The sequence below is a fragment of the Saccostrea echinata genome, unplaced genomic scaffold, assembly GCF_033153115.1.
Source record: "Saccostrea echinata isolate AGI-Se365-2 ecotype Australia unplaced genomic scaffold, CSIRO_AGI_Sech_v1 ptg000016l, whole genome shotgun sequence".
Taxonomy (NCBI): domain Eukaryota; kingdom Metazoa; phylum Mollusca; class Bivalvia; order Ostreida; family Ostreidae; genus Saccostrea; species Saccostrea echinata.
In genome coordinates this window covers 4,984,293-5,009,578 of record NW_026889765.1, presented here as the reverse complement: position 1 = coordinate 5,009,578, position 25,286 = coordinate 4,984,293, and the positions used below count along the sequence as shown (strand labels likewise).

Genomic DNA, 25,286 nt, shown 5'->3' with positions numbered 1-25,286 from the left:
TATCGTTGTCAGAAACATATCATGTCATTTTCGGAACAAAACCTGTAGAAAAAAGCCAAAAACCAAGAAAAAAAAAACAAAACGGATTATATATATATATATATATATATATATATATATATATATATATATATATATATATATATATATATATATATATATATATATATATATATATATATATATATATATATATACGAGGGTTGTCCGTAAAGTTCGTGGACAAGGTAAAGTTTAAATAAAAGTTGTGTTAAAGATATTTATTATTAGCATATTTATAATCCTTTACTATATGTGAATTACAAAATATAGAATTTTATTCAATTGTAAATGTATAATTACATTTATAATCTCGTTATTATACTTGGGATGGTGACCCGGAGCACTGCGAAGTTTTAATTAAAACGTTATTTATCACTTTATACATTTCATTTGTATTTTGTAAAATTCTGCAAAAATTTGGATGACTTTCACATTATGACATTGATAAAAGTTTTAGCGTCAAACCTGTAAAATTTGAGTGTTGAAAGTTTTGAAATGGCAGAGGAATCGAGGTTAGAATCTATTAAGACAGGATCGCCATTGTTCGAAAAAGAAACGTTTTTGGAAAAGATGGAGCAGAGAGCAGTGATAGAATTTTGTGTAGACATCGGAAAAAAACCAACAGACACCCATAAATTCCTTAAACAGTCGGAAAAACATAGTATAATAAACCCTTCTTTAGTGTATAAGTGGCATAGAAGATTTTTTGGACGGAAGGAACAGCTTACAGGATGGCACACGTGAAGGAAGACCATCTTTCCGAGACTGCAGTGCTGTACAAAATACGTGGTGTGATTGACAGTGATCGGCGACTATCAGTTCTATTTCCATACATAAAGTCGTTTTACGCGGACAGAGGTATAATGTTTTGCAGGATCTGAGACAGGAAGTGTTAAATATTATTTCACGTATGAAACCATAACAGTTTGTGCACATTTTTTGATAACTGGTTAAAACGACATAAGAAATGTGATGAGTTAAACGGTGACTACGTTGAGAAAAGTTAAATGTATTTAGCTTTTGACTTTGGGTAACGTCAAGAATTTTCATTTTAGTGCTCCGGGTATGAGTGTGTGTCTTTTTTTTTGTATTTGTTAAAATATAACTATTTGTGCTTTGCTTGTGATGAAAACTTGCGTATTAATGAAATGAAGCATGAATTTAATGAAAATAATAGTTTAATATATTTTATCAATGTTTGTCAGTTATTATCAAGGTTGTTCACGAACTTTACGGACAACCCTCGTATATATATATATATATATATATATATATATATATATATATATATATATATATATATAATCCGGACTTCTTGGTTAGGGAACCCAGTTAAGCATTTATATATCGGTCTGGGACCCCGATGGATTAAGCAGACTTTTTCCGGTCTCCCTAATATTTTAACTGATCATTAAGGCAGTGTACTTTGTGGTAAGATGACTGATGTCCTGAAATAAGACTCTTTCGTAATTATTTTTTTCAATGCAATTATAATTTCTGCATTTTTTATTCGCATAGCGAGAAATAATTAAATTATTTATAACCCGGCATATATTTTCATAGGAATATATATATCTATTAAGTCGCCCAGAGAAAATGTGTAATATTAATCAAAATCCGCTATATATGAATAGTTTTAATTAATATCCCATTTAGTTTAATCATTTCCTATATTTTCTTACCCTTCATTCATTCGTGAGTTCAGTATTTAAAATTTCGAAAATTCATTGTCTACAAATGACTCATGTTTGTCTGGCAATAAGTTGCCTGGTTTCCGGTCGACCTGGAGAACCAGAAAAGAAGACGATGGCAGACGCCTCGAAGTGCTTTGGATCCTTTTTCGTAAGTATAAATCTGTTACTTACTATCATTTGCAGCTGTTTTTTTATGTTTTATACGTCTTTTGTATATTATTTTCCCCTTTTTTATACGACGCGCTTGCATAGCGTCAATATTGACTAACAGCGAACGTCGAGGAAATTCTGAATACACATTTTTAATTTCTTTTCATTCATAATGATACATCTTTTTAAAAATCATCAAATATTTATTTTAATTAATTATTAAGTTTGTGGATGCTCATGGTTTGACGTTCGAAACATGGATATGATTGACGCATTATTTAAAGAAGCTGATAGTAAGCGCGCGCGGGGGGGGGGGGGGGGTTTCTTGTGTACGAGAATCTGAAATTTGTGTTTTGAGATACAATAACAAACGATTCTACAAAAATTAATGCAACACAAACCACTTCCTTCCTTTTATGACACTCTTTAGTTTTTGAACAATGAGTAAAATTTGGTTTAAGATTTGAACAAGACTTACATTGTCATATATTGTCAAAGACTACTTCTACAATTACATGTTCAAGAATTTAAGGTATTGCAGAGGTTTTTACTCTATTCTGCAGTTTTCAATGATGTAAACAGTTTCTGTCTGTAATTTTAGATATTATAAGTAAAGATATGTTATTTTGTAGTAACAATAATTTGCTATTAATTCATGTAATTTTCTTAGGTACTACATTTTATAATTTTTAGGTATAAATATTATTTTTTAATATTATGTCATAATCTGTTTTATCAGCATATATCATAATTATATAAATAACAACTCAAATATGAATCTGAGTCTTCAAGGTCTTTAAGTGTATAATTCCTTTTCACTGCCTATAAAGCATTAAAATAAAATTTGTTATGTTCCCCAGAAACATAATTTTAGGAGGTAAATCTATTATTCGTATTTTAAATTTAAAATCCTGGATGAATATGAAATTTCTGTAACCGTAAAAAACTGTTCTTAAAACAGTTTCTATATACCCCTTCCCCCTCATGTGTGCCAAAATTTAGTAAAGGTGAAATAATCATTTTTTTTTTTTTGGTTAGATATTGCTTTTATTATACATAAAATATACATAACACAACTCACAAAACTGATTTAAAAAGGACCCAAATCCTGGGAGCTTAAAGGGGCTTTTGTCCTTTACCCACTGGGGCCACAAGGTGGCCCTCACTGGCTCAGACCCCATTATTAGCCTGTTGAACCCCCCTTTAAAAAATCCTGGGTCTACCAAAGATAATTTTGAAGTCTTTATATGAAATGATAAAATGTATTTATTAGCAAAAGAAAAAGGATATAAAACGGGGGTAGTGTACCACAACTACCCAATTTAAAAAAAAAAAATCAATAAAATTCTAAATAGAAGATTTAAATGTCAAAAAAGCTTCAAGATAAGTATACATACATATTTTTGTTGTATGATACATGTACTTACATGTATGAAAACTCTGCTAATTGGTGTATAAATAAAATTGGGTTTACTTGTACTTACTTCTTACTTATATGCCTCTTTGGGGCACACTGTACCAATTAGTGTGTTATGAAGTACTTTTATTAGTATTTTTACTTACTACTTACTTATCACAGGCACTTGTTTCAGTAATAAATTTTTTAACCCATAGTGTAGTAATAACGCAATATTATTATACTATGGGTTAATTTTTTTTTATCGAATCAAGTGCCTGTGTTACATATACCTTTTGGGGGGGGGGGGGGGCATATGCCACCCACAAGATTTTTCCAGGACTCAATCCTGTGCAATCCTTAAATTAAAATCATTAATAAATGAATATGCATTTTGGTGGGTTCTGGTGCATCCTTGAAGTCATTTTTCACATATAAAATAAAGAAAGTCTAGCAGTGTTACTTTAAACAAATGAATTATGATCTACTCTGTTTCAAAAATGATATTTTTGAGTGTTTCTTCAGGGGAGGGGGGGGGGGGCTTGTGTCCAACATTCCCCACCATTACCACTTCTCTGTTCCTACGGCCCTCTATTCTACTGTACTGCTACCCTAAGAGGGGATAATAGTCTGCTCTTGGGATAGTCAGGTTGAACTGAATTCCAGCAACACAAAGTAAAACAAAGATAAATATTTGATGTGAAATTTTATTTACAAGGAATAAATGAGAATAAATGAGAAACATGTACTTCCAGTTGTACTCAAAATAATGGGAGAAATGTGATTTATATGATTAATGAAAATTTGAAGGAGCTTAAAATTTTATTAAAAATTACTCAGAAGATATGGATTTTAGAGAAATCCGTTGAATTTAGATCGGGTTCGAAATTCTTAATGTTCTCAATATGGCGCCTAAGTAAATGCAAAGATTTGGAGAGAACCAAAAAAAATGGTAAGTTATTAGGAATTTATTGCTCTCATAATTTGTACCGAAGTCAATATGGAGTGGTCAGAAACGGGAAGATGGGCTAAGTTGCCAAGAACAGTGGACGTAAAAACTCACACAGCAGGGGTGTGCAATTACAAAAATTAGTTACTAGGCCGTCGGGCTAGTGGCAGTAACAAAGTTACTAGCCCGAGGTTGCCAGTCACTAGCCCATTAACTACCGAAAACAATACATGTATAAGTATAACAAAAAGGTTAAAAAAAAACATTTAAAGCGACAGTACGGCTGCAAAACGTGTGCTTTTTTATTCAAATTTACCCAATATATCATTAAGAAATGAGGTATAAAGTTGATGTAAGCAGTTTGAGAAACAGAAATATTCTCTCTTCATACAAAATTAACCTAATTAGAATCTGCCGGAAATCAAAGGGTCGTACGAACTGGAGCAATTTAGATCTCTTTATTTGTACCACGTGAATTCTAAAATAGCACGTGCCTACACTGTAGAGTTTACAATAACAGGGAATATGAGGTAAAAGCAATTGTCAAAAGCAGATTATCATAACTTTCTGATAAAATAATCTAAAATAAAAATCGTAAAGATTTTAGTCTGCTTTCAGGCAATTTAACAGGATTGAAAGTACAAATGTTGACGTTTTGTGTATTGGGGTCCGAGAAAGGAAAAACCACCAAATCATACATTATCGCGGCAAATGTCAAACAAAATATTTTTCCGCACAGTTAAAAAAATTAGCACTTCAAACGGCAACATTGTTTATAAGTCATAGGTGTATTTTTATGTTGAGTTTACACTAATTTTTTTTTCTTTGAAAGCGATGGAAAAATGAGAAATGATAATAAGTATCAACAAACCTGTCAAGTAGAACCTTCACGAGCCCTGAGCTGCGTGAGTGTCGCCGAGTTCCTGTTTCTTCCTTATCCAACAATTAATATAAATCCCCAAACTAAATTTTAGTCAGGAAAGTTGCTTTTTCAAGCTCTATTTTCAGTTTCTTTTTGGTCGACTTTGTCAATGTAGCAGGCTCTACCGGGCTTCCTTCTCTTACCATCTAACCATGCTGTTTTGTTTATGAAAACTACGCATGCGTGTATAGCATGGAATGTGGAACCCCGAACACGTTGCGATGTATATATTTACGTCCCATAAATAACTTTTAATTTTAATGAAATAATCAAAATTATTTAATTGTGAAAGTTGTAATTTTCTGAAAGTTTATACATTTATGAGTAGTAAAAAAATTCCAAATCTTGTCGGAAAGTTTTATCAAGTCAGTTTTTTGATGAGATGCGCCGTACTGCCACTTTAAGTTGAAATAAATAAAACAAATAATGGTTTGCGCTTTTTTCTCCCTATTTTTATCGACTATGATAATCAGGGACTTATATACTAGGTCCCTGCTGTAATTATTATGTCACTGAAACGACTGGCGATAGCAACACACAAAACATATAGGTTAAAACGAATTAAAGATTATGATTTTACAACAAATTTAATTCATACATCATTTCAGTCGCCGTAAATATATGTATACTTTCGTTTTAGATTTACCAGTGTTTACTAGCCCGACGGGCTAACGCAGTATCATATAGATTTATGATAGCCCGATCTCTAAAATTGGTAGCCCCGGGCGTCGGGCGATGGTAATTGCACACCCCTGCACACAAGACAATCGAAACAAACAAGTATGGTTAGAATAATGTCCATCGAACTCAGTAACATGTATACATGTAACAGGAATGATGCTAAAAAAAATTTAAAAGGCATGCTCCATAAACTGATTAACTGAATGTAAAATAAATCAATTAATACCTTGCAAATGAAGAAAAACTCGAATTCATTTAGAAAAAAAAGTGTTAAATATGATATTTTCTCTAATCTGCTAACAGCGACCTATATACTAACAATATATAGGTCCCTGCTGCTAATTACAACCAAATTTTGCTATTTTTTCCAAATAGAAAAGCCCAGGCTCTTGATTTAAAGACCTAGAAAAAACCCTGTATGTTAACAGTACATGTATCACCGTTGGGTGAGCACAGATGGTGGAATATTGGATACATATTCAGTTTTAACTTTAACCCCTTTGAAATATGTTTTGGGATGTGTAAAAATGCTGTGTTCTGATTGGGCAGAAAAATATTTACGTGTATATGATGTATACTTATGGCAACTTTCAGTTATCGTTCTTGACTTCCATTTTTGAAAATCGTCCAGACCTGATAATGTGCCAAATGAATAATAAATATGTCGTCAGTAGTCAAGTAAAGAGGTAATATTTCTTTTTTATTAGCTAAATTATGTAACAATGTCATTAATTTGAAATCAATTTCACAGGTATCATATGCAATGAAGCGTAACTAACCAATCCCATCGTCTTTCTGCATGAGATAATCATGCCACATTGTGTACACAAACTGTAATTAGTATTTTTACGTGGAATCCAATTTCGGTGTGTTAAAAACTGCAGGTTTTAACTTTTTCTGTAATGATAACCTACTACATTAGAAAATGTTCGGTAATACATTACAGCCATAAAAAGTGCTTACCACATGTGTATAGCTATGTATTGGTAGGCAGGTGTATGTTCATGACCATCAGAAAGAATTTTTATTCTCACTCTTGAAATTTTTTGGATTTTTCTTTGAGGCATGGTGATGAAAGTAATGGTAAAACAACCAGTTTTGGAAAAGAAATTAGCAGTATTATAACAGCTGGCTTTGCATATAACATTTAGAATTAGGGATCCCAAGGGGGGGGGGGGGGTAGGATAGTTATTCAATTCGTTTCGCCAAGCTGTCGGGGAACCACACCTGGATGCCTTAGGGCTCTCGATTGTCTATAATTAGGGCCATTCAAGGGCCCCATTCCTAATTCAAAAGAGGTACCTTTCTTCCCAATTGAATGTGTTAATTTTCCCAATAGTCATTTATCCCCAAAATTAATGAAAATATGGTTGGATCTGTAATAACTAAACTTGCTATTCATATTCCTCTGTATTACAAAACAAAAATTTAGTTCATAACAAAGACCAGAAACCCAGTACAGTGGACTCCGGATATAACAAGATGCACGGGACTTATTCAGGACCCTACTTTCGTTTTGTGTACATGACTTGCATTTCGAATTTATACTTTTCTCTTTGTTGCCAGCTTACAATGACAGATTATGGTCCAATATTCATTATAACATGTGAAATTAATTAACACACACAATAATATTGAAATTGTCTAATTAAAAATTATTTATTTTAAAAAAAAATTGTTAAAGTACAAACCAGCAGAGCTACAGTCTCATCAGAGACTTCTGGTTTTGACACAAGTCATCAACATATTGACTTCATTTTCATACCATGATGTCATAAACATGCAGCAAAATGTGAAGATTTAAAGAGGCTGGGGGGTTGTGGCCATTTTTAGACTATATTGATCTCCATTAGAAGAAGAGCTCCATATGAAGATATAAAAAATGATCAAATTTTAAAACTAAAATTTTTGAAATTTTTCTTTGCCAAATGATAGTTCACAGCTTAAGATACCATATCTAAAAAATTGAGTTAAATCTGGATGTTAATTTGTGGTTAATTTCAGGGTTCGAAATTCACTATATACAACTCGCAAAACGCGAGTTAGAATTCCCCAATTGCGAGTTAAAAATTAAGTAACTCGCAAAAACTTGCGAGTTGATTTTTTTTGCATTGAAATTGTAGCAAAATTATATAATATGACAGAACACAATGCCTTTGATTTAAATCAGTAATTTAAATAAAAGTCACACTGTAGTTGTGTTTTGTGTATTGTACAGTAGTTACTTTTTCCTTAAGTTACATGTATTTAATTTATATGAATTTAACTTTATATGAAAAATGCGAGTAGTCTTATAAAATTGCGAGTTCACTTTCTTGGTACTCGCAATTATTTGTGAGTTGTAGTTTTAAGGAGTTTCTAACCCTGAATTTGTTGATCCCCCAGCCTCCTTAAATGTAATATGTATGCCAAATTCTATTATGATCTGAATTGTGGTTATGTTACTCCTTGTATTAGACACAAAATCCTTTAACAAATAAGACTGACCTCATTGCAAAAATGGTGAGAAAAAAGGGAAAATTAAATGAATTTTGAACGAAACAAAGAAGAAAGCAAAATGGTAGTAGGGAAATTCCAATCTTTCAGGTGATGAAAAGGTGACTACAAAGATATTTTTACTTCTATAACTAAGCAATACGTTTGATCTCTTGAACTCTCAGTCTCTTGATTCAGAAATCCATGATCCCTCCAAGTCAGAATGCAGTCTTGATATGCATAATCTGTTGTTATTTACTCTCAATACCTTGAAGTGTCTATGTTTTAATGTTTACATGTTTTCAAAAACCCCAGTCACATTTCCAAGAAAGACCAACAGGTGACAGTTTTTGAGGCAAAAATACCTTCTTCAGGCAACAGTCAGCTGTTCATCTGCCATTGTCTTGCCCGAATTTGACCTCTTTTTTTGTCAGCCTACCAATTTTGTGTCTGTTGGGCCATGTTATAATTTTCTCTGCATTGGTGGTCGATTCCTTCAATTGAAGCAGTCGTACAATAGTCTGTCGACCAACCTTCAATCATCATCCGAACATTGGTAGACAGTTCTTAAAGTCGGTCGTCGATGGGTCAACATTATTGGAATTGGGTTTTTGTAAATGTTGGCTGATGGTGAAAATCAAACTGTGGCTTAGTGAACGATGATTGGGTGACTATTGGCCAACTTAGAATTATCTAAATTTTGAAAATTACCAGTGTTCTTAGGAATTAATGTGACTGCTCCACGTCGCTCGATACTACTGTCGGCTGATCATGTTTTTAAGCTGACGATACGACAAAAATTTGATTTGCCTGACCATCAGCTTAAATGTGACCTAGGCATAACTCTGCACACTTTACTGAACACAAACCCACAACACATGATTGCAGTCCTGCATACTTTGAGGTATTGAGAGATACCTATACTAAATGTAGAACTCTTCAGTGAGCAGTGTTTAAAGCTTCCTTTAATTCAAACAAAGGTGTGATGGGGGGGTGGGGGTGGGGGCTTGTGATTAATTCCAGATAGGTGAACTTGTTACGTGTCTTTGAGATCAAAGACTGTTGAAGGAGTGAACAAAATAGTAGTTTAGACTATATGAATCAGCCATGATAGTTCAATGGTTAGAACATTTGACTAGTGAAACAGGTGTCCTTAGTTCGATTCCAACCTTTTATTTTCTTTATACATTCCTTTTCTACTACAGTAGGTTACAGATTAAAAAAATATATATATTTATATTTTAAAAATGTGTTTGTTATGACTTATTTACATGTTAAGGAAAACATTTAGATTTTAGAGTGATTAATAATCTGTTAAGAGAGGTACTTTTGAGTTTGATTAAAATACCTGTAATTATGAAGCTTTTATTTCCCTACAGATGTCAACAATGAAAATGAAACAAACCAATCAGTGGATCGAATTAAAAGTTTTGGTAAAAGAAAACAGTTGCATATACATGCTAACAAGAAAGGACTTACATGAAGAAGAAGTGTTGTACAACTATGAGAATGGAAGGAGGATTTGGTGTTTAATTGAGGTAATTTAAAGTGTTGATTCCTAGGGCTGTTTGTTTGATGAAATTTAACCATTAGAATATTTAGTTTTGAAGAAATTTAAAATAAAATTATGCATGCAATTCCATTCAGGTAAGTTTTGTGACCAAAAGTCATCTTTTTCCTGATATTTTATCACAAAATTTTGTAAGAATTACAGTAAAACATGCTTATAACAAAGTGCCAGGGATGGAAAATTTTGCTTCATTATAAGTGTAATTCGTTTATATATCCATTAAGTTTACAATATATTTTAAAATCACAGGGAATAAAAATCACTTTGCTCTAAGAGTCAATTCATTATAAGTGTGTTAGCTATAAGCGTGTTTTACTGCATGTAGAAAGAATGATATATAATTTCAGAATCTGGTCACCTTAAAGATCTTTTAGTTACACTGTAAAGAAATATATTCTAAAGGTGAAGGTAAAGTTGTTAATTATGTAACGCTGTACACATATCCACTTTGAGGTATCAATGGTAAAATACAATAGATTATGCACAGCGGGTCTGCATTTTAACTTTGAGGGTTTTGAGAGATTGAGAGTTAAGAGATCAAGAGAAAATTTGCTAAGTTATATAGGGAAAAAATCTGTGGATCTTTTCACAAAAAATCTTACAACATATTTTTATCTTAAGTGAAAACTTATGATAAAAATCGTTTTTACAAAAATTCTTAAGAAAGTCGTAAGTGCAAAATCTGTCATAACTTTACGAGAGCCCCAACCCTCTCTTAAGTATTTTAAAAATGATTTTATTGTAAAAATATAACCGCAAAAACCAAAATACACGTTAAATTGAACTTTGTAAAGCAACTTACAATAATATTTTATATTTTTTTTCACAATCATTGTCAAAAATTTAAGTGAATTACACTACAAAATATTTATGATGTAAGTTTCACTTATGACCTTCTTTTATGTCAGACTTTTGATTGTGACATAGATTTTAAACTTCCTTGCTTCACAAACGATTGCATTCGATATTTGTTGTCAATAATGTTTGTTATGCTGACAAATGTTAAAAACTAAGTTTTATTTTTATTTTCACCCACTTATTTAAGGATTATAAAGCATATTGAAGTCGTTGCTAGGGATGAAATCTGTCGTAAATAAAATCTTAACTTCAATCTGCTACGAATGTGTTCTTGTCGTAAGAAATTCTTAAGTTAAAATCTTACGCAAAAACTTAAGTTTTTTTGTGAAAAGGGCTACTAGACCTAAGGCTAATATTTCAAGCAATCAAGAACGTCGAAAGATCGAAGTTTGAGCCATTTGGAGTTGCCTGTAGTAAGGAAATGTGTTGCTTAACTTTATAATATCTGAGAATTTTCATACCTGTAATGACATAATCCCCCTGTTATTCTGGCATTCCCCCCTCAGCCCCCTTTAGCATAGCTAGAGGAATCCAAGACACCCTTCTACTTTTAAAATGTCCCATTTCTATTTCATTTCTTATGGATAACCCTGAATACCTGGTCACCTCAATAATTATTTTAAATTTCAAGGATCATACATATATCTCTGGTCCCCTTAAAGCTGACACGAACTCTTAAATATGCGATATTTTCATCCTGGTACAACTTATTTCATTCTCGTACTCCCTTTTTCCGCCATATTTCTTTCAGATTCGCTCTCTTATTTTACCGGCTATATAAACCCTGATGACCCTGATGCCTTTGTTACACTTGAGTGATTTTCTAACCTGGCTGTCGACATGTACACATCTCTGATAGCAAAGTCTTGGAACACGCCATGAACTGACATAAAAACATGTAGACCTGTACACATCTCTGATAAAGCAGTTTTGGAACATACCATAAATCTGAAAAACTAGGAATTTTACTGAAAACCATAAAGAAGTATTTAAATTTTGAATAATTTAGATGCAATGCATTAAAATCAAAATAGCACGTGCAAGTTTGATTCACACATATACTTGAACAATAAACAAGAAAAGGCTACCACATGCTACCTCATTTTTCAAATAACACTGTACTATTGAGCATTATGCCTGCTACACGGTATATGCACATACTATGCAACTTATGCATTCAAGTATAACAAATTCAGATGTACATGCATGCATGCCGAGAAAACGCATCGAATGCTTTAAAATCTACCTGAAATACTGCTATCGGTACAGGGATGTGCACATGTCGAGAGAATAACTTCCTTTTTAATGAAATATGCATCACGGAAGAAATAAATCCATTTGTTACTCAACGGTAAACACATAGTCACTAGCACTTAAACACATGTGGTCCCTGTTGATCAGTATTTTTGGTCAGGGAAAATATCAAAGGTGAAAGTGACACTGGTATTTTGCCTGATTACACAAAATAGTCACGCAAATAAAATGTTTCAGAAATCAAAATAACTGTTTCGATATATGTATTAATAGTTCATGAATGTGGCTTCATTACATCAAATTTAATACATAAACATACATTCTTGTTACAGATCTTACATCTTTTAAAGAAAATAAAAGGAGGGGGTGGGGGTGGAATATGTATAATACATTCTTCAACATATTTTAAACAAACGTCGGAAAAAAGTTGGATTTTCCTTGATCAAATATATTTAAATACGTACAATGAACTGGCTTCAACTGTTTTAGATATAAAACTAAAACTAATATATCGTAAATTTAAGCAACACTGAACAATTTGTTTCTGTACATAGATTATTTTCAAATCGGGGCCCTTTCAGGCATCACAAATTACAAGCATGATTGATACAATTACCGACAAGAACAGACATAATTATGTGTATATAAAATAATCTACAGTACATGTTTTGGTTTAAATTGAAGTTGAGTAAGTACATGTATTACACTATTAGTATATATTAGGGATGTCAGAGCCGGAAATAAAAATGTTGCTATCACAAACATGATTATCAAGGATTGTTTACCACTGATTGTTGTAAATGGAGAGGACGTTCAAGAATTGTTTGGTTTTGTAGATTCAAATTATAAAGCTTCAACCTGCAATTCCATAAGATCTGACGTGATGCAACTATTCATAAAGAATATTAAACAGCTGTTACAAAATTGTAAATACATGTAAACTGGGGGACAGTTATGAGTGTAATTAAATGGATATTAATATCATGCAGTCTTTTTAGCTCACCTGAGCCGAAGGCTCAAGTGAGCTTTTCTGATCGAAATTTGTCCGTTGTCTGTCGTCGTTGGCGTTGTCGTAAACTTTTCACATTTTCATCTTCTTCTCTAGATCTACTGGGCCAATTTCAATCAAACAAAGTATCATTGGGTGAAGGGGATTCAAGTTTGTTCAAATGAAGGGCCACGCCCCCCTCCAAGGGGAGATAATTACGAAATAGCAAAAAATTAATGGCATTATTGAAAAATCTTCTTCTCAAGAACCAATGGGCCAGGAAAGATGAAACTCATGTGGAATTATTGTCAGGTAGTGTAGACTCAAATTTGTTCAAATCATGACCCCCGGGGGTAAGGTGGGGCCCCAATGGACGATCAAAGTTTTACATAGGGATATAGAGGAAAAATCTTCAAAAATCTTCTTCTCAAGAACAGCAAAGCTATGATTGGTCATATTTATATGGAAGCATCCTCAGGTGGTGTAGTTTCAAGTTTGTACAAATCATGACCCCTGGGGTTAGGGTGGGGCCACAATGGACGATCAAAGTTTTACGTAGGAATATATAGGAAAAATCTTCAAAAATCTTCTTCTCAAGAACAGCAAAGCAGTGATTGGTAATATTTATATGGAAGCATCCTCAGGGGGTGTAGATTCAAGTTTGTTCAAATCATGACCCCCAGGGGTAGGGTGGGGTCACAATGGACGATCAAAGTTTAACATCTATTAGGTGTATATAGGAAAAATCTTCAAAAATCTTCTTCTCAAGAACAGCAAAGCTATGATTGGTCATATTTATATGGAAGCATCCTCAGGTGATATTGGTTCAAGTTTGTTCAAATCATGACCCCGGGGTAGGGTGGGGCCACAATGGAAGATTAAAGTTTTAATTAACATAAAAGTATATAGGAAAAATCTTCAAAAATCTTCTTCTCAAAAACAGCAAAGCTATGATTAGTAATATTTATATGGAAGCATCTGTAGGTGGTGTAGATTCAAATTTGTTCAAATCATGACCCCTGGGGGTTGGATGGGGCCACAATGGATGATCAAAGTTTTAAATAGGAGTATATAGGAAAAATATTCAAAAATCTTCTTCTCGAGAACAGCCAACTTTTGATTGGTCATATTTATTTGGAAGCATAATCTGGTGGTGTAGATTCAAGTTTGTTCAAATCATGACCCCTGGGGGTAGGGTGGGGCCACAATGGACGATCAAAGTTTTACGTAGGAATATATAGGAAAAATCTTCAAAAATCTTTTTCTCAAGAACAGCAAAGCTATCATTGGTCATATTCACAATGGAGCATCCTCAGGTAGTGTTCAAATCATGACCCCCGGGGATAGGGTTGGGCCACAATGGACGATCAAAGTTTTACATATGAGTATATAGGAAAAATCTTCAAAAATCTTCTTCTCGAGAACAGCAAACTTTTGATTGGTCATATTTATTTGGAAGCATCCTCAGGTGATATTGGTTCAAGTTTGTTCAAATCATGACCCCTGGGGGTAGGATGGGGCCACAATGGGTTATTTAAGTTTTACATAGGAATACATAGGAAAAATCTGTAAAAATCTTCTACTCAAGAACAGCAAAGCCATGATTGGTCATATTTAATTGGAAGCATCCTCAGGTAATGTACATTCAAATTTGTTCAATTCATCCCCCCCCCCCCCCAAACCACTTTTATATTTAAACTTTTCAACCTTTCAAGACTGAACTGATTTCTGCTTTTTCCTAGCCATAGTGCTCAGGTGAGCGATGTGGCCCCTGGGCCTCTTGTTAAGATTGTATTGATAATTTGCACAAAATCTCATAATTAAAAGTTCTCTCTGTTTTTATAAGAGGCACGCTTAAATTTTTAACCAGTCAAAGGTCACTGACACGACACGTAGAAATGGCTTCAATTAACGGGTACATGTAGTCTCGTTATGACAAGAAAGGACAAATGCAAGCATTTGATATCCTGCTTTTAGATAAAATGTGCAGTAAATATTATATCAATTTTGAAATCAAATGCATTGGATAAATGTAGATGTATAGTATTTATTGTACTACGTAAATGTTTACAAATCAGAAATTCGTTGTATAATGGTGATAGCGTAGGTTAAATATTGTACAACTAGTCTATAAAAGACAAATAGTGAAAATGACATGAAAAATTAATTTAAATTTCAACGAATATTCGACTATCATTCAACTAAAGCCTCCAACTATTCGACTAAGCTGTTCGAATAAAATTGACATCCCTAGTATATATGAAAGTAACATTGGTAATTGAAATAGTTCTAACCGTGTACCCAAATGTAAAGTGAGGAGATTCTTGAAACCACTCATGTATGCTTACATGAGAGGGGGAGAGAGAGAGAGAATGTGTGTGTGTATACTTGTATGAAAATGCAAAAAAGTATTTATCCACAATCTTGCGGGTAGGGTTTCAAGTAATCCTTACAGATTCTCTTAAAATACAAGAAATTGTATAGGTATCAAATTTTATACTACCTAGGGAAAATTTTCAAACTGGATGGGCTTCCTATACATACATATAAAACAGGCATGTAGCACTGTTTCTCAAAATGTGTATATGCGATGGGGAGCAGGGTGCAGTAAAATGATTGATAAGCCAAAAAAACAAAAACAAAACTTTCGGCACTTAAAAATTTGGAGGGGTTCAGAAAAATGCCGAAATACTTGGGGGAAAAATGAAAAAGGAAAAAAGGGATTGAAAAAAATCCGTAGTCAGGGGGAGGACAGATTCCATTCATACTATCATTTTCAGAAGAAAAATATTTGAGTATTCACTACAGTATCGTTGGATGAGAGTGGGGAGAACCAGCCATTCTTTAAAAAAAAAATCCTTACAAAATTAACCATTAAAGACAGGCCTGTAGAACGCGGGGATTGGGGATGCCCCCTCCCATTTTTCCAGAGCATTTTTTTAGCTTGTCAAAGATTTTTCAGTAAAGTGTCAATTATTTCTTCCGGCTGTCCCCTTTCAAAAACAATGCTACGTGTCTGAAAGACACTCTCAAAAAAGGGAGTATCTCTCCCCCCCCCTACTCCCCACGTGTGTGTATATTTGTTAATTTGTGTTTTGGTTAGATGCTTTGATGTTGTATTCTAAATAATTTTCTCATACCAAACTACTCAGTTTAGTTTTTAGATAATTACGAAAATCTGGCTTACATGCATGAAGCTATCATTAAAGCTGACATGAATTCTTAAAAGCGCAACATTTGCATCAATGTAGGACTTGTTTCATAATTAAAAAATTATATATGAAGCCTGTAATGCAATATATAACACACAAAGAATGTTTGTATGTTTATTAGATCTAGACAATTTTCAGTTTCACTTCATGAACAGCAATCAGACTTTCTTTTAATGATTTCTTATTTTTTTATTCAGTCACGTAAATACTAATTCCCCTTCTCACTTTTGATATTTTCCCTAGCTGACCAAAATCTGATCAGCACGGACTAAGTGTATTTGAGTGCTAGGCTGTATGATGACATGACAACGTCTTTACTGTTGAGTATTTATAGAGTTTATTACTTTTCTGCGATGCATATTTCAATGAAATACAAGGTGTAAATCACTCGGCATGTGCACATCTTCGAACGGGTACAGTGGTCTATTTTCCAGGTATGAATAAGTTTACAGCGTTCAACGCATTCTCTCGGTATGCACCATTATATTTGCATATGGACATGCATATCAAATATGCTGGTTGTTTGTTCCATTCTTACAATAGATAATTGCAAATTGTTTGTACAATTTTTACTGTGAATTATTCCAAGTTAATTATGCTATATATCTGTATATTGGCATGCTTTTAAAAAACATGCACAACTATGTTTTTTTCTTCCAAACTTGCATTTATATTATTCAAAACAATACTTATAAATATCTTTATGACTGTTTTTATATCTGCTGTGGTTTTGAAATGTTTTCATCAATTCATGTGTTCCCAGATACTTTACTGTCGGAGATGTGCACGCGTCGATAGCCAAACCAAAAACTCACTCAAGTGTAACGAGGGCATTGGGGTATATATTGTTACAATAAGACAAGGTATCTGAAAGAAATATGGCAGAATACGGCTAGTTGGTATGAAACAAGTCATACATTGATGCAAATGTTGCGCTTTTAAGAATTCATGTCAGCTTTAATGATAGTTTCATGGATGTAAGCTAGATTTTTGATTTATAGGATTAGTTTATTCATCAGTTTTAAGAAAAAGTGAGGAATAATTGCTTAAATGTAATTGCTTAAATATAGAATATCCAAGGTTGTGCTCAAGATGTGGGGGCCAGGGAAATTCCCCATCTGTAATTACTTAATCCCCCTGTCATTCTGGCATTGCTTCCTCAAACCCCACTAGAGGAGGAATCCAAGACACCCTTCCACTTTTGAAATGTCCCTTTCTATTTCAGTTCTTATGGACAAACCTGAATACCTGGTCACCTTAATAAAGATTTTAAAGTTCAAGAATCATGCATATATCTCTGGTCCCCTTAATGATGGGTTAATGCATGTAAGCTAGATTTTTTATTTTTAAGGATGTTTTATTCTTCAATGTTAAGGAATAGTGAGGAATCATGTTGCTTAAATGCAGAATACCCAAGGTTGTTCTCAAGATTCAGGGGCCAGGTAAATTCGCCGCCCGTAATGACATAATCCCCCCAGTTATTCTTGCATTGCCCCCTCAACCCTCACTAGCAGAGGAATCCAAGACAGCCTTCCACTTTTAAAATGTCCTCTTTCTATTTCAGTTCTTATGGACAACCCTGAATACCTGGTCACCTTAATAAAGATTTTAAATTTCAAGGATCATATATATATATCTCTGGTCACCTTAATAATGGGTTTTATGCTAGATTTTTGTTTGATACATTTTCATTCACCAAATTGTACCACCAATTTTTTTCCTTTCGAGTTTTGCAGATCATTGTGACATTCTAGATGAAAATTGGGTATTTTATGACCTTAATAAAGATTTTTGAGTTAAACGAGTACTTGTATGAGGGTTGTCCAGAAAGTTCTTAGACAAATGCCATAATTTTCTTGATATTGACCACTCTGCCAAATGTTTACAACATAATTTTAATATAGACCATGATTTAGTAAATATATAAAAATTAAACAATATACACTATTTCACAAAAATTATAGGTGTGAATAGATTGTATATACAAGCTACACAGCCCAGTATGACATTAAGTTAGTTTCATGATAATGTCAAGAATATGGATTTTGAATTTTTAGCTCACCTCAACGAAGTTGGGGAGCTTATGTAATACCGTCAGTGCAGGCGTCCGCATCCCAGGTTAAAGTTTTTGGAGCAGATTTCTTTTCAAGTACAGTCAAACCTCATTATCTCGAACTCAAAGGGACAAAGAAAATACTTTGAGATAACCAAGGATTTAAGATATTCAGGGTAATTCTGGAAACTTAGAGAATCTTCACCCCGCCTCCCAAAAATAGAATTTCCAAAAACGTTGAAAGCAGATGGGACTTCAAAATATAACTTCGACATATCCATGGTATTTGAGATATATCCGTGTTCAAAAAACAGAAGGTCAGCTGTACTTCTATGCCCTATATTAATCAGAGATGCATGAAGGATGCTTCTAGTATGTTTCATTACACCAGTCAAGATTTCAGATGCTGCAAATTCAGCTAAAAGGAGCATTTCCAAGTAACTATAAGCCCTATATTGACCAGACTTGCATGGATAATACACATAAGGATGCACACTACCGGACTTGCTTCAATTGCTGGATCTGACCTACATTTTCCAGATGAGTGACCAGATTAAAGTTTTTTAAGCAGGTTTCATTTCCAAGTAACTATAAGCCCTAGGTTGAACAAACTTGTACAAATGATACATCTTAGGATGCACACTATACTTGACTTCCTTCAGATGCTGAATATGACCTACATTTTCCTTCCGGATGAGTGACCAGGATAAAGTTTTTGGAGCAGATTTCATTTCATAGTAACTATAAGCCTGGTGTTAACCAAACTTGCATGGATGATACATCTAAGGATGCACATTACTGGACTTGCTTCAGATGTTGGATCTGACCTACATTTTCCAGATAAGTGACCAGGTTTAAAGATTTTTAACAGGTCCATTACCAAGAAATTATAAGGGCAATCTGGACCAAACTTGCATGATGATGCATCATGGGATAAACACTCTCAAACTTGCTTCAGATGGTGGATTTGACTTACATTTTCTGGATGAGTGACTAGTTTAAATTTTTTAGTTAAGTCCATTCCCAAGTAACTGCAAGCCCTATTAGACTAAAATTGCATAAATGTTACATGTAGGGATGCAGACTACTAGATTATTAGTTTAGTGTGGGACTTTGCCTTACTTAAAGACAACATTCGTTGAGGTGAGCTCTGTTATCTCTTATTACCTATGATTATCAAGTATTTGTGGTGCACATACAATTTTTTCTTGATTTAGCCACATGCACTGCTAGTGTGTGTGTGATATTTACATATAGACCATAATGGAGTAAATTTTTAAAATTCAATAAACGATAATTTAAGAGTATCATCAGTATGCACACTTCCTGTATATAGCTGCAGAGCCCAGTCCGATGTTGCGTTTTATTTATTACACATTATTATGCTTCCTTTCAGTTTGTCTCTATATAATCAATACCCAACTATTTTCGCATAGTGTTCTAAGGAATTATATATCGTAAACATACTATGCCGAAATAGCTAGTGTGTGGCTTCTTTTTCTGAAAAAAATCCAACAGCTCCCACGCCATGGATCGAACTCACGACCCCGACATCATCAGTCTGACTCGCTACCGATTACGCCACAGACGACATTGTCTAAAGCACTGTATTATAATATATAAAAACTTAGTTTCAAATATTTTACACTTAAAGAAAAAAAAATAAAGAAATTAATTTTCTAAAATAGTTTCTTGCAATTTTTTCCCCTTCACTCAACTAAAATTCTCTGAAACTACATGTATCTGTACATGGATCATTCAAAATTAAAGAAAAAAGATAATGTATATGTAGCACAATGTGATGTCATGATAGGGGTGTACTAACATGAATGTAAGAAGTGATGAAACATTGGAAATGGAGAAGATGTTGTCGTTTTTGTACAGCAGTCAGCATAATAATAACAATAGTGTTGTACTTTGCATGCACTATGCCTAAATAGTAGTCAGGGTTTGACACATAGTGCACTCGCCTCCGGCTCGTGCACCATGTGTCAAACCCTGACTACTATTTAGGCATAGTGCATGCAAATTACAACACTATTATATAATCATGTCATAATTTTATTTTCATCAAATAACAGTAACAGTAGTTTTCCACTTTTTGTACTGTCTTTCAAATTGTACTCTCCTTTGAAAAATCATATATACCAATTTCAAATCAATGACCTAAATATATTCTAATAATTTTTAGATGTTTGTCAATGAATAATTAGTTTGTCTCTGACATCGTTTCAACCATATTTTAGATAATACATAATTTTATGATTGGACGCTGTTCCATACGGATGGCCGACATCGCTTTTTCTGTCAATTTTTGAAACATATTTGTTGCGGTTTTTTCTTAAGGTCAAGAATTAGTAAATGAAAGGAGCCTACAATTTCTTTAATTTGAGAAATAGATTCCTTTAATGACTATAACTTGGTCAAATAAGGTGTATTGGGGCATAACTTTTAGGTAAACAAAATTTAAAAAAATCATATTTTAAGCTGTTATTTTCAGTGAAAAATTAAGAAAACCTGTCATGAATATGGGAGTTTTTTTCCATGTCAGACAAAGGAAATGTATCCAGATTGCCTAGTATACTGTCTCTAAGAAAACTGTAATTTTTATGTTCTTAGCCTTTGAGGTAAAAAGTTTAATTTAACATGTACCATATAGCTGAACTCAGACAATTAGTCACCAAAATATATGTCTATTGATGACAGGAAAGTTCTTGAATTTCTCTGCCATTGACATTAGGTGTGTAACAGGAAAATGCTGCATAAGCAAGAACAGGATTTGAACCCAGCCCTCTGTATCACTAATCAGGTGCTTTAGCATGTTTATTAACTGAGTGATCTGGCGATGGGGATCAAGCCTGTCTGATTGCCAAATTCCTCCCTCCTTAAATTGTATTTGCCCTTGAAGACACAACTCAAGTTCTTTTTACCCCTGGCAAGCCTTTTACCTGCAAGTCGAGGGGTGATCAATGGCACCAAATAAATATGGGATGGACCAAACCAGGATTTAACCTAGGTCCCCTGCATCACTAGTGTAAGTTTCTTTTTAAAAGGAATAACATTTTGATACACATAGTAAATTAGAATTTCATTTTTTTCAGGAAATGGATAAAAAATTGGTATGTGTCGAGCAACTATAGCCAACTGATAGAAGGGTAAATTAGAAAGTTCAGATTACATTATGCCAACAGAGATGATAACAATGCCAACCAAGCTAAAAGTTGTCCAGGTTAGAATTATTTTTTTCAATAAATTACAATGTATGTACATTTAATATTTTCATATCAACTTACATGTATGAAGGTTGTTATTTTTTTATATACCTGTTGTGTAGGAAAACTTTTGTATTGGAGACAAGACAAGTTAATGACTTAATGATAGACTCACTGCAGAGAGAGAAGTTGGGAAAGTGGATTTTGTTAACAAAAGGAAGATAAGGTAAAATATGAGAGGAGTTGTGAGTTTTGTATGACACAGTACTATTTGTTAACCAAAAAATTAATCTGAAAAATCTTGAGAAATTTAACTAAAGAAAACTTCATGAAAAGGAGCACATGCACATAAGGGGAAGCAACCTATTGAAAATTATCTTGCAGCTGTTCTCGGGTCAAAAAGTGATTTAGGATTAATAACTTGTATGCATATACATGTATATAAGGAAAATCTACATAAGAGAAGAAAGGGGGTGCATCTAGATAAACAATTTTATTTCTCTATGTTAAATAGCTGACATTGACTGTGTTCTTGATTTAAAAAAATACGTACATATGTTGGGGTAACTTCAACTGAATGTTAACATCTACTTTAGTTCATCAAAACTTGTGGACAGGATCATATGATTCTGCATGTACTATTTAAGCCTTGATTTTTTTTTTTTTAACTTAGATGCTTAATTCAGCTTTGACAACTGAGTGTGTTGAACATCATTATCAAAGATTCCATTCATTTAAGATTTTATGTTGGTTAAGAAATGTGTCATTTAGGGAGATTTGTTTTTTATACATGTGCGTAAGTTATTTTGTAATTATTTTATAGCAAAGTAAATTTTTCAATTATGATTGTTCTAAGTTTTAGAGATTAATAGAGATTTTTCTTTTCTTTTTTTTTTTTTACAGTTCAAGGCTGCCAACCTTTGAGAGATACACTTCAAAAAGAGTGTTTAAATTCAAGACATTCAGTCACAGTACTGTCTAAATATTATAAAGTTAAAGTTATTTATTTAATTTGGAAAAGCATTTGAGAAACAGAGGATGTGAAAAAGACTTTGTCCATTTCAAGCTATCTGTTGTCAAGTACCAGGAATATGTGGATTTTATTCAACAACTTTATTATGAATTTGAATAGCAACTTTCAATGTCTGGAAGCTTTTGTATCAGTAGGGATGTAGATGTGAAATTATATAAAAATTATTTTTTAAAAGATATTAATCAAGAAAATTTTTGTAGATTAATAACAGGTAAAATTTGTAATGAGAGATCTTTTATTGATCATTTGCAGTAGTAAGCAACAGTTTTTATAATTATACCCCCACTCTGAAGTAGGGGGGTATACTCATTTACCCTTGTGTGTCTGTCTGTAACAATTTTTTGTTGCAGTTTTCTCAGCAACTACTCATCAAAGATGCTTGAAATTTTGACACTCTCTTTGACTAGGCATGCCATATTGTGGGATTCATGAGAGTGTATATTCACATCAGAGCGGGGGTATTACTAGTGAGCATTGGCTCACAGACTTCCTGTTTGCTGAAATTTGTGTTTGACTTTCATGTCTTTAACATGATATGGCTTAAGGATATGCGCAGTATAGTTTGAACTATATTTTCTTATTCTCTCTATAATTTAAGAAATCCAGTAATTGAAAGATCTTTGTGCAATTTTATGATACCTGGTAATGCTTGCACACCTTATCTGAATCAAATTTTGAAGAAAATACCACATAAAACATTTTTTTTTTTGGGGGGGGGGGATTTTTCTTTTAAAAAATGCAAGGGTTTTCATCATTTGATATTTTTTCAAAACTCCTGATACATGTAATGTATGCTGATTTTTTTGTCAAAGAACACCTAATGGTATCATGATTTTCAATTATATTTTCTCTGAAAATTATCAGTTGGAAGGTTCACTGTAAAGTGCATGTACATTGCATATGACCTTAAAAATACTGTGGTGGCAAAAGACAAGAATTTTTTTTTTTCAGTTTTGGTACATGTACTATATTATTATTTCGTTAACCTGTCAATTTTAGATCAAATGAATAAAGGTTAAAAACTATTATTTGACTCTTTGTTTTCGTGAGTTATCTAGAGCAGGCTCGTAGCAACAGTTTCAAAAGAAAAAAAAACCAAACTGACCAAAAGTGGGGGGGGGGGGGGACTTCCCGAAATTATCTAACAAGCAAAAAAGAAAAGGTGATTTACTGTCCAAATCCTGGAATTTGCCAGTGCTGGACCTTACAACATCAAAAAGTGTGTGTGTGGGGGGGGGGGGGGGGGGGCATCCAGCATCTAAAGGGAAACTTACTATAGCAAAATACTATAACCCCCACCCCCCACCTTCTACGGGCCTGCTAGAGACATCTAATAGTCTATTTTAATCAACATATGAATGCAAATTTCAAATGGTTTGTCAACTAATATAGATAGATGTATGTTGGAAAGGACCAAGAGAATTTTGTAATTATATACATGTACATTATACAGCTGACCATATGGTCTGAAGTTGACATTAAAAATTGCAAAGTTGTAGAGTAAAATCAAAATTTGTGCCCCAAATTTTGTGATGACAGTGGCATTTTTCTTTTTAAAAAAATTTATGAGTTAAGTGAGCTTTAATGATTTTTATCTCACATGAGCTGAAAGCTCAAGTGAGCTTTTATTATCACCTGTTGTCCAGTGTCTGCCCATCTGACTATCCACTTGTCTGTAAACTTTTCACATTCGACTTCTCAGGAACCGCTAGGCCATTTTTAACTTAGTTTACTTATGGGGGGCCCATAAGTAAACTAGCGCATGTGAAACTACTATTTGCAACTGTTAGATAATTGTGTACCTCTAAAAATACCCATTATTATATATTATACATTTCAAAATTATAAAGACCAATAGCGCTTTTGAATTAGATCCAGCACGTACTGTTGAATTGGGTTCTTTGGATATAGGAAAGGGAATTTTTTTTCCAGATATTGTGTGTTGTTTTACTAAAATTTACCTTGAATTTGTTACAAAATTTTATTTACACACGTTTTTCTATACATTTGCTATCTCCAGGTCATCGCTCCACGACTTTAAAAAGTTATTTGTGTGTATCAAACTATTGACATTAAAATTTTAGATCCCTAAAAGCCTTTTCTCGACATATTCAGCCATATTTTGTTTTTAAAAACTAGAAATAAAATTGCAGTTTTGCTAAAAATTTTATTTGAAACATTTTTGCGTATCGGACAATTCCCTGGTGTTTGGAAACATACTCATGTGATTTCTGTCTTTAAAACAAATTTATCAAGTTAATTACATACCGGTATCCTTATTATGCTGCATAGGAAAAATCTTTGAAAGAATATAATGTTCAAATACTTTGTAAATTGTTATACAAACTACATTATGGCAGGTGGGTAGCCAAATAAAAGTGAAGTATACGTAGATGACGACGGGGGTGGGGTGGGGGTTAATTTCCAGTTTTCACAAAAAACTATATTAAAAATATTATCAAATTAGCATGGTTTAACTACACTGGCGGATTTAAGGGGGGGGGGGGCGTGGGGGGCGCACGCCCCCCCTAAAATTTTCAAAGTATGACATGACTAATATTAATAATGCCATACTTTGGTTTTATAATTAATGGTCAATTAAAAAATGGTAATTTTATTTAATGACCAAGTATCGGTTTTTTTTAAAAATCAAGTCTGAAAACCTTGCATTCCCTAGGCTATGAATATTATCTCATAATTATTCAAACCGGAAAACGTCTACCGATTTCGTTTGAAGGGTAGACTGCACTTGTCAATTTCCTATCATGATGCAAGGAAAAATACTGCAATATCTAAA

At 33.3% G+C, this 25,286-nt stretch overlaps 1 long non-coding RNA gene across 2 annotated transcripts; it reads left to right on the top strand.

Annotated features, from left to right (window-relative positions):
- Positions 1-1,827: 1,827 nt before the first annotated feature.
- LOC133188375 (uncharacterized) lies at positions 1,828-23,515 on the top strand. Of its 2 annotated transcripts, none has more exons than XR_009721284.1 (5): positions 1,828-1,884; positions 9,689-9,847; positions 21,346-21,473; positions 21,579-21,682; positions 22,360-23,515. It is a non-coding gene; the product is annotated as an uncharacterized LOC133188375 (long non-coding RNA). The 2 variants fall into 2 exon arrangements; XR_009721285.1 differs by lacking the exon at positions 1,828-1,884 and adding an exon at positions 4,200-4,234.
- Positions 23,516-25,286: the final 1,771 nt, after the last annotated feature.